Below are 10,689 nucleotides of genomic sequence, written 5' to 3'. Positions count from 1 at the left end.
GTGGTGAGTTTGCAGACAGAGTTGATGTCGGGTCAGAGGAAATGCCAGAAACACATGTTCTGCAGTATTTTCTATTGTTTAAACTGCTTGACACAATTTTGGAACACGAGTGTGTTTGCTTGTTCCAGGATGTTCACAGGAGCAGGGCAACAGGAGGAGAGGCCGTTAGATTCTGCGAAGCTTCGTCACCCTGACAGGTTCTCAAAGGGTTTGCATCAGTGGAGGCGTAAGACGGTGTCACGCTTGTCTGCGTGTTTTTATTTTTTAACATTTACTGCGTTGACGCACACCCACAGACAAGCGCACGGCGCAGTGAATCATCACAGGCCCCGTGGAGCCACCATGTAGTTTAAGAAACTGAACGTTATCCACCCCCTCAAGCCCTGCTCCCTGTTGCCCCTACCCTGAGCCCCAGGGACCCCATGACCTGGATGATGCACCTCCTTGCCAGCGTGGTGGGTATTCCACTGTTTCTCGTTCCTCGGCTCCACACGGTGTGAAGGTCACTTGTGTTGCCACACGTGGCTGCAATTTGTCCCTTTCTATCACTATCTACTGCTCCATCGTATGTAATGTAGATCTCTATTTATCCACTCGACTGCTGATGGACGCCGAGTCATTCCCTGTTTGTCAATATTTCAAACAAACCTGCTATGAACATTCTTGCACATATCTTTCCGTGCACACATGTGCACCCCTCTGTGGGGTGCAGACGGAAAGACTGAATTGCTGGATCGCAGGGCTGGTGAACATGTTCAACTTGAACGAGGCAGCCAAAGATGTCCCAAGGTGGCTGCACCAGCCCACATCCCCACCAGCCTTGCAAAGAGGTCCGAGTGTCTTCATTGTCATCATCCCTTGCTGTTGCAGCCTCCAGTTTTAGCCGTGCTGACGTGTGCTGGTGTCTTCCTGAGGTCTGACGGGCTCTCCTGGTGGGAGATGAGTCTGTCCGCCATTTTATTTGTCTGCTGCCCATTTGAATATCCTCTTTTTGAAGTGACTGTTCACAGTGTAGCCACCTTGCTATTGTGTTGTCCCGGTTTCCCTTCTCCATCTGCAGGACTTTGCACACCTGTGGGTGCGTGTGCTGTGAATAGCAGCGTCCACTCTGTAACTTGTCTGTTCACTTTCTTAGTGGTGTCTTTCAAATAACAGAAGATCTTAATTTTAACATAGGCCAATTTATTAGTCTTTGCCTTTAGAGTTGGTGGTTTGTGTATCCTAAGACCATAAATATATATCCTAGTATCATACACTCCCAAGGTCATAAATATAATTTCCTGTATTGTTTGCATGCTATTTTATTGTATTATTTTTTGTTTTATCTTTCACTTTGAGTTCCACAGTCTCCCTGGAATTGATTTTTGTAGATGCTGTGAAATAGGGGTTTTATTAGTCAGCTTTTGCTGGATTACAAACCACCCCAAAACCTAGAGGTTTAACACAGCATCCATGCATTTGGCTCTCGAGCATGGCCTTGGCCCAGCTGTTCTGGGCTGGCCTGGCTTGTCGATCTCTGCCGCAGTCTCTCGTACACGTCTGTGCCAGCTGCTAGGTTGGCTGTGGCTGTTGTCTGGGTGATCACTGATGCTCACTCACATTCTGGCGTGGGCAGGCTGACCAGCAGCGGACACAGGGTGCCTGGGCCACATGCGTCTCATCATCCAGGGGCCACATGGTGGCAGTTACAGGGTTCTCGAGATCGGCAAGCCCAGGATGCCAGTGCTCTCAGGTCTCTGCTGTGTCCTGTTGGGTGCAGCCTCGCTGGCCAAAGTAAGCCTCGAGCTAAGGCCGGAGTCCGAGGGAGAACGCCCCAAGAGGGAGGAATCTGCAGCCGTGTTTGCAGTCCACCATGTTCCATGCTCTGGCCCCGTTTTATTCGTGTTCCCCCACGTGTGAAACATGCTCAGCCACTCCTGGGACGCCCAGTCTCACTCGACTGTGGTCTCAGCCTCAAAGTCCTGGACCCTCTTGATTCAAAGACTGAAGAACTGAAGAGACGGGGTCTGCCCCCAAATCCGCACCCACCGTCTTTCTGGGACAGCTCCCTCTGCTCTGGAGGGATCCGATCTCTGTGGGACCACGCCTGTAAGATTCCTAGACGTCCTTGTCTAGCTGAGAATCTACTCGGCACGGTCTTCAATCTTTCAGAGGGGTCGTACCCCTTCGTCTGACTGACCCTGAGGCCAAGTAGCATTTTGAGAACTTTTGAGACATTCAAGCTATGAAACTCAGCAAGTCCTGCCCTTTCTGTATTCCCTCGCGATTTTGCAGTAAACTGGACAGTTCTCCAGCTCCTTTGCTCTTCCTGCACACCACCACAGGCAGCTGAAAGAAGTCAGTTGATACTTTCAAATTCTGCCTGTAAGCCATCTTGCTGAGGCGACAGTTTCATTCGATACTTCTTCCACCTTCCAAGCATCCTAGACCACAGTTCTGCCAGTCGTTTGGTGCATCACACAACACAGGCTGCACGTCTCCAGCCTCCAGGAATAAATGCCTCCTCATTTTCCCAGCCTCTGCCTGCAAGAGCATTTGGGTTTTTGTTACAGTAGCACTGCCCTTCCGGGAGGCAGTTTCTGTATCTGTCAGCTTTGCTGCCTAACAGACCACCTCAACGCTTAAAGGCTTAAATCAACAACCACTTATTTAGCTCACAACCTTGAGATCAGCAGGGCAGCTCTCCCAGGCTCGGCCAGGGCAGCTGGTCTCTGCTGGACTCTTGCGAATCTCAGAACACTTTGCCCCATTTCCTGCACTCCCACCCTCGTCTGATCCTGCACTTCGCTGTCATGATTTTTAATCCCACAAGAAATTATTAGTGCTTTATGCAGTCAATATTCAATTAGACTTACCCACATATCTGTCCTCTTCATTGTCTTCATCCCTCTTTTATTGTCCGACACCCACCCAGGATCCTAGTCCTTCTGTGCAAACAACATCAAGGCACAAGTGATGAATTTTATCAGCAGTTTATTTGGGAGTTGTGGAAATCTTTTATTTTACTTTCATTTTTCTCTCTTTGTCCTTGGTTTACATGTCTTCATGTTGATGTTCTTAGGTGAGACTTTCTTCTATTTTCCTGCTTCGTGTGTTTGGTGCTTTGTGAATCTGGAGTTTGATATCTTTCATCAGTTTTAGAAAATTATCAGCCATCATCTCTTTGAATATTTCTTTGTCTCTTACTCTCTTTCCTCCGTGTCTAGGACTTAAATTGCACCTTTGTTAGCAGTCCTACTGTATCACGCCTTTTCCCCTCTGTTTGATAGTTTCTGATTTTTGTCTCTTCACGCTTTACTCTGCTACCCTCCAAAGCAGCGGTCTGTGTGGGAATGAGATCCAGTAAGAGCCACACCATGTGATCCATAAATCCCCTGGCCAGAGCCCCGTAAACTGCAGTGCACCACTGCACTGCCAGAGAGGAGGGTCCAGGGTGGAGGGGGTGCCCGTCAGCCCTCTGCCTTGCAGGGTCCCTCCTCATCTCGGCAGGCGGGGCATGTACTGCGTGGGACATGGGACACTCTGGCGCATTGACCTGCCCATCTGCATATCATATGTTAGTAAAGATTAGTTTCTTTCTCATAGTTGAAGATTCAATATGTAACTACAGAAAAGCAGCTCTGCTGTCTTCTGTGGCTCCCTGACCGACAGGCTCGAGTCCTCGAGAGTAGGACCTGACCACTGGCACCTGGTCTTCTGCTTTTCCCGTGTCCCATAGAAGGTGACCTCGGCAGTACCAAGGAGGCACCCAGGGAAGTCTGTCCGGATGAACGAGGAACAAAGTGCCTTCTCTCTATGTCCTCTTTAGAGCTCTTCTGGGGACACAGGCACTTCATGGGGACAGAGAATGGAGCCGCGACTCTGCTCTCTGGAAAACCACACAGAGCACCCAAACCCCCAGGTTCATGTTGTTTTGAAGGCTTCTGACTTGCATCTTGTTTTTGCCCCAGGAGCTTTTAGGAGACAGCCTCTGTCAGACTGAGTTTGAGTTCCTCTTGGGCTTATTTAAAATTTGATGCTCTTAGTGTGACGTGTTCTCAGCTGATAACCTCCTGGGAAGAGCTGAAATGTCTTCCTCATCTAAATAAGCTTCAGATTTGCTCCCCGGCCCCCTGCAACAGCAACCTTCAGTCACCCCCCCTTCACGCGCAGAGACGCATCGTCCTGCTCTGAGGTTGCTCCCGACATAGACCCACATCTGGGGATGCTGCTGGGCTCTGTTCTCTCCCTAATCACGCAGTGATGCACTTGTTATTCCAGCCTGAGTGTTCTCATTGGCTCCAGCTTCTTCTCCTCCCCAGTATCTAAACAAGAGCCCTCAAGCCCCCAAAGAACATGGTGCAACCTCAGATCACTTTGGAGTGAAGAGGGAGTGAGGCCGACAGATGGACGAAGGGTGGGGAGGGCAGTGGGACCATCTCTAGGAGCAAAAACAGGAAGAGCAGATTACACTGAAGGAGCGTGGAAGGAAGGGAATGACAGAGCAGAAATCAGTTAGAGAGAACAGACATACAACAAAGAAAAATCAGCAAAGTGGAAATGAGTTTCCTTTAAATGATTAATAAAATTGACGAGGAAATAAAGGGAAGCCACAAATGACTCCGGCTCCCAGGAGCGAAAATATGGACATCCCTGCAGATCCCACGGGCATTCGGAGGTCAAGACAAGGATCTCATAAGCAGCTTCACACCAGACGAGATGGACAATTACTCGAGAAACACAACCTACCAAAATTGACACAAGCAGATATAAAAACCCTGAGAGGCTCTGTTACTGTAACAGTAAAGAATTTCTGTAAAGAAACTGAACCTGTAATTAAACACCTCCCACAAAGAAAACTCTAGACTCTGAGGGGTGAACTTTCCTTTAGGGAAGGACGAATACAATCTCGCACTTGCTCTTGCAGGAAACAAGCGAGGGAACACACCCAGCTCGCTTACGGGATCAGCGCGACCCTGACGCCAAAACCCACAGGCCCACGTGCCCTGTGAACATCACGTGAAATCCTGGATACAATTCGGTGACGAAGAAGATATGCCAGGAATGCAAGGTTGTTTACATATTCAGAATCAGTTAATGCCATTGACAGAGTAAAGGAGAATAGCTGTTTGATCAACTCAATTGGTGCAGAAAAAAAGCTGATAAAATTCAAAATGTTTGTAAAAAAAAAAAAAAAACTATCAGCAAACTGGACACAGAAGTTTCCCCAATCTGATAAAGGGCATCTGCAGAAACCCCACGGGTGACATGCTGGATGGAGAAAGACCCCCACACTTGGTGACCTGAATGCAGAGGTGAAGACAGTTTCAATCCGAGACGCTGTGACGACTGGATGTCAACACGGAACACAAGGAACCTGGGCCCTTGTCTCACGGGACACGAAACTAACTTGAGATGGATCACAGACCTAGAAGGATGGAGCGGGAGGGACAAAACCCTGTAAAGCTTCTGCAGGAACACGTAGGAGGGCATCTTCCGACCTCGGCACCGGTGAGATTTTCGTGGGCAGGATAGAAAAGCACAACCATAAAATGAAAAATTGGGGGCTGGCCCCGTGGCCGAGTGGTTAAGTTCGCGCGCTCCGTTGCAGGCGGCCCAGTGTTTCGTTGGTTCGAATCCTGGGCGCGGACATGGCACTGCTCATCAAACCACGCTGAGGCAGCGTCCCACATGCCACAACTAGAAGGACCCACAACGAAGAATATACAACTATGTACCGGGGGGCTTTGGGGAGAAAAACAAAAAAAATAAAATCTTAAAAAAAAAAAAAAGAAAAATTGATAAATTGGACTTTGTCAAAATTAAAAGCTGCTGCTCATCAAAAGACACCATTAAGAAAATGAAAAAGCAAGCCAAAGTCTGGGGAAAATATTTGCCATACGTGGGTATGACAAAGGACTTCTGTCCAGAATATGTAAAGAACTACAGGTGATAAGGAAAAGACAAAACCCCAACAAAAAATTGGCGAAGACATGAGCAGACACCACACAAAAGAGGACATCCAACAGGCCGATAAGCGTATGAACAAGTGCACGGCATCGTTATTCAACAGAGGGATGCAAATTAAAACCACAGTGAGACACCGCTACATGCCCACGGTGGGGGCTGAAATGAAGATCACTGACAGCACCAAGTGTTGGAAGGAGGCAGAGCAACAGGAATGCTCGTCCACTGCCGGTGGGCACGTACGGCACGGCCTCCCTGGAAAATGTTCTGACAGTTTCCAAAGAAGTAAAACATACATCCACCGTCCGGCCCAGCAGTTCTTCTGGACATACACCCAGCAGAGACGATGCATCTGTTCACAGAAAGACTCAGACTGGATGCTCACGGCAGCCTTGTTCATACACCCCCAGCCGGAGACTGTGCCCAATTCAGCAAGAGGAGAATGGGCACAAATCATGGTCCGTCCCTGGGGTGGGGTGCAACCCAGCCATGGAGGAAAGGAGGAGTGAGGGTGTGTGAGAGCCCTGGCTCTCCCAGATGAGGTTGAGTGAAAGAAGGAGGACCCAACCGAGGGCGAACTGTGGGATTCCTTCTAAGCTGAAGATTGAAAAAGGCAGAACAAGCTGTGGTGCTAGAAATCAGATGCTGGGGACCTCGCCGGGGCGGAGGTGGGAGCTGTTGCTGGGGAAGAGGCAGGAGGAAATGGATACGCTTGGTATTTTGCTCTGGTGAGGAGTCACATGAGTGTAGACGAGTGTAAAATTACTGTGCTGTGAGCTTAAGACTCATGCATCTTACTGCTTGTAAATTATACCTCGGTTTTAAAAAAAACAACCCCCTTCAAAATCCAAACTAACATTCATGAGTAAATAAATAAAGTGGCTGAGTCAGGGCCGCTCTGCACGGACAGCCTGGGCATGAGGTTTCCAGGAAAGACAGCAGGACGCAGCCACCAAAGGAGCGCCTGTCATCCCAGCATAGGGAACACCACGCCCTAAAGTCCAGCCGAATCTGGTGATTTTCTTTTAGTGGGGACACCAGCAGTTTGAACTTTGATTTCTCCCTGAGATGTGGATCACAGAAAGGGGTCATAAAGTTCCATGGGGTATATTTTTAAATTGTTAGCATTTCATACGTGGATTATCTTTACATTGACTTTTTGTTGTTCTCCCCCTCAGCTTTGTTGAGGCATAAATGACCTACAATAAACTGCACATATTAAGCGTCCAGTTTGCTGAGTTTTGACACATGTACACTCATGACTCCATGTCCACAATCAAGATACTGGACGTCCCCATCACCCCTACTTGCCACCTGCCCTTCGTGATCCACCCTCTGCCCGCCCCGTGTGCACAGACACTGACTTGCTTCTGTCTTCACAGATTAGTTTGCATTTTCCGGGGTTTTGTATACGTAGGATCATACTGTATAGACTTTTTTCCGTCTGACTCACTCAGCATCATTAGTTTGAGAGTCGTCCATGCGTTGCATCCTCCGTGCTTCCTCCCTGTGTGTTCTGAGCAGCATCTCCCTGTACGCATGGACTACTGTGGGTTTTCTGTTCACTCGCTGGTGAACATGTGGGTTGTTTTCAGTTTGGGGCTGTTAGGAATAAAGTTGCTAAGAACATTCTTGTACAAATCTTTTTTTTGTAAATATGCTTTAACTGAGAGTAGAATCACTGGGTATATTTGACTTTCTAAGAAACTACCAAATTGTCTTCCAAAGTGGATGCATCATTTTTCTTCCGACCAGCAGCATATGAAGGTTCCCGGCATCCTTGCCCTCCCTCAATGTGGTCGGTCTTTTTCTTTGCAGCCATTCTCCTGTGAGTGTGGGGGTGTCGCACTGTGGTTTTAATTTGCACTCTCCTGATGACTAGTGATGTCGAGCATCCACATTGACAATGAAGCTCATTTCCAGCCTCCTGAGCCGTTCCGGAACCTCCAGGCATCAAAAGCCCAAGCGTCCAGCTAGGGTCCTGGGGCGCAGTGGCAGTGGTGCCCCTCCCTGTTGACCAGCGTCTTGCTGCCTAAGGCAAGCGGGTAAGAGCAGGATGGAGGGAAATACTTCCTGCGGGTGTCTGCGGGCTTCATGCTGCCTTGCCAGCGCCCCATCCACTTTTGGGTTGCACAGCCCACCCGGGAGGGGGCCCTCGAGAGGAGCTGTGCATGTGCAGGGTGTCCCCGATGGAGTGGGGGTGGCTAGGATCCCCGTCTGAGGCTGCTCAAACTCTCCCACCTTCAGGAGCCGCCCAGCTCAACCACACTGGCCCCCTCCCGTGAAGGAGGGGCTGGAGCTGGAGCGGCTTTTCTTTACCTGCCTGTTAGGCTGCTCCTAACTCGACCCCACCCCCACCCCATGCACCTTCGACACTTAATTTCCTAACAATGGTTTTGTCCGCACATTGCCCCATGGGCTCGGAGGACGGGATTCAGTGTAACCACTGCTCATTTGTCCAGAATCGGGGGCTGATTGGATGGCAAAGCAGTTTATCAACAGCGTGGGGCCAACGGGGAGAAAGCTCCTGGAGATGCGGGATGACCCATGCTGGGCGTGTCTGTCCACTGGCCCTGGGAGCCTGGGCCCTGCTGGGTTTAGAAGTTTTGGTATCCAAGGGAGTAAGGATTCTCCCAGGAGACACGATTAATTTCCCCAGAACAGAAAGCTGAGAAAGCCTGTGAGCATTCTGGGGTGCACATGCCCCTAATGTGGTTAATGTGCTTCCTGGGTGACCGACCCTAACGATCAGGGTGCTGCCACCCAGCAGGGGCTGGCAGCCTAAGTGTGGGATCGGGGGACCTTCTAAGACACATCTTCTTACATTCCCCAAGGGCCGTGGGAAAACCACAAGTCAGGTAGGGAGGACCCCCTCCGATCCCTCGGGGGTACAAGCGTGGGTCCTCTCCCTCTGTAATGAATCTAACTGGTGGAGGTGCAGTGGAGGGAAGGGGACCTGAAATGGCCTTGGGGAAGGGGAGGCATACTCATCAGTCCCATGCGTGGCGGCGGCAGACATAGAACCCAAGCTCTGAGTGGTATTCCTTCCCCACAGCGTTACAGGTGCGCCCACACAGCTCCCTGACGTCCCTTCTCCTGGCTCCCCACGCTCCCCACTGCCACAGTCAGGGTGCCCCCCAGGACACCGGATATTGGGAAGGATCTGGACGGAGCCAACAGAGGAATGCTCACCACCCAGAGCCCCTGGACTCGAAGCTACTGTGGTCTGGGTGGCCCCTGGCTGGGGGGCTTCTCAGCTGTCAGAGGAGGGCTGTGCTGGGGCAGGTGGGAGGTCTGTGAAAGGGTGGGCACAGGGGGGAGCCCGAGTGGTGAGGGCAGTGGGGAGGGGGCGGTCCTGGCTTCAGTGGTCTGGACCCTCTTCCTGCATTAGGGGGTTCCTGAGTCTGGAACCTGGTGGGGGGCATGGCTGCACTCTGGGGCGTCCCGCACTCTTCTTGCTCAGGCCTCTCTGAAGCGTCCCCCGGGCGAGCCGCCAGCCAGGAACGTGGGGTTCCTTGGAGGCGCTCGCTGTACCTGGAACTCTGCGCAGCGACAGGCGTGTGCATGTTGTTCTGCATCGAGATACTGCTCACGGTTGTGTGTCTGTGAGGAAAACTGACACTCGGGTTTGTTCCGTGGGGCCATGTACTCCTGGCAGGCTGCCAGAAAGGGCCCCAGTTTGAGAAGCAAAATACCTCACCATTTTGACTTCCAAAATGTGTTCTACTCCCCTAATCGGAATTTTCTTCTTTGTGTAGAACCACGAGTTATGCTGTGGCTCCGATATCTAAACACTCTTTTGATGTCTACTTGGAAGACAAAGAGAGACGGTCACACTTCAGGATGCGCCACGTTTCCCGGATTCTGAGATGCACGTTTTTCATGCTTTAGCCTCGAGAGATCTGGATGCACTTCACATGTGCTGGCGGTGGTGGCAGCGGCGTGGGGCAGATGTGCAAGGACCTCAGGGACCTTCTTGGGGGACAGGACAGGGTGGGCAACAGTGTCCCCTCCACAGACATCTCCGCCAGGCACAGTGATGACACTGCAGCCACCCAAACCATGTCTGGGGCACTCAGTGCCAATTGGCTTAGTAAGTGCCCAGGAAACGCACCAAGAGAGCAGCCGTCTGCTCCAAAGATTTGCAGCACCCCACACGGGCTCCGCGGGAGCAAGGCTCCTCCTGGCCGCGTCTGCACCTCGGTGTTTTATTCACTTACGTTTTTAATATTTCATGGCCCCTCTTCTGCCAGATCTTCAGAGGAAACGCGCAGCCTGTCCTTGTCGGCCACCTAGACCTCCTTTCGGAACAGGACGCAGCAGCTTCCACTCGAATCAGGACCATCTGTCCTGTCAAGCATAAGCTGGCTTGTTAGACTTTCGTATTTTTAAGGTGTTGCCTGGAAGATGGAATTAAATGAACACTGGCACAGGATAGAAGGAGAACCCAGAGGGAGGCACTGTCTGAGGGTACGGGGGAGTGCCAGCTCCTGAGACCCTGTGCGTGGGTTCCTGCGAGGTCCAGAGCGAGCAGGCCCTGCTTCTCGCTCCAGGTCTGAGTAAAGACCCCAGTCTCTGCCTGCCTGCAGGCCCGGCCCTGGGCAGAGGGGTGGCAGACCCCACACTGTGGCCCGTGGCCCTGTCGCTGTGCATCTGGCTCCAAGAGTGTCTGCTGGAGCCTCTGGACTCCAAGGGCCTGGAGGGCATCTGCCTAGGTGGGCTGAAGTGCCCCCAGCCCTGTGG

The sequence above is a fragment of the Equus caballus genome, chromosome 26 (genome assembly GCF_041296265.1).
Source record: "Equus caballus isolate H_3958 breed thoroughbred chromosome 26, TB-T2T, whole genome shotgun sequence".
Taxonomy (NCBI): Eukaryota; Metazoa; Chordata; class Mammalia; order Perissodactyla; family Equidae; genus Equus; species Equus caballus.
The sequence above is the reverse complement of the archived record's forward strand: the minus strand, read 5'-3'. Positions refer to the sequence as shown.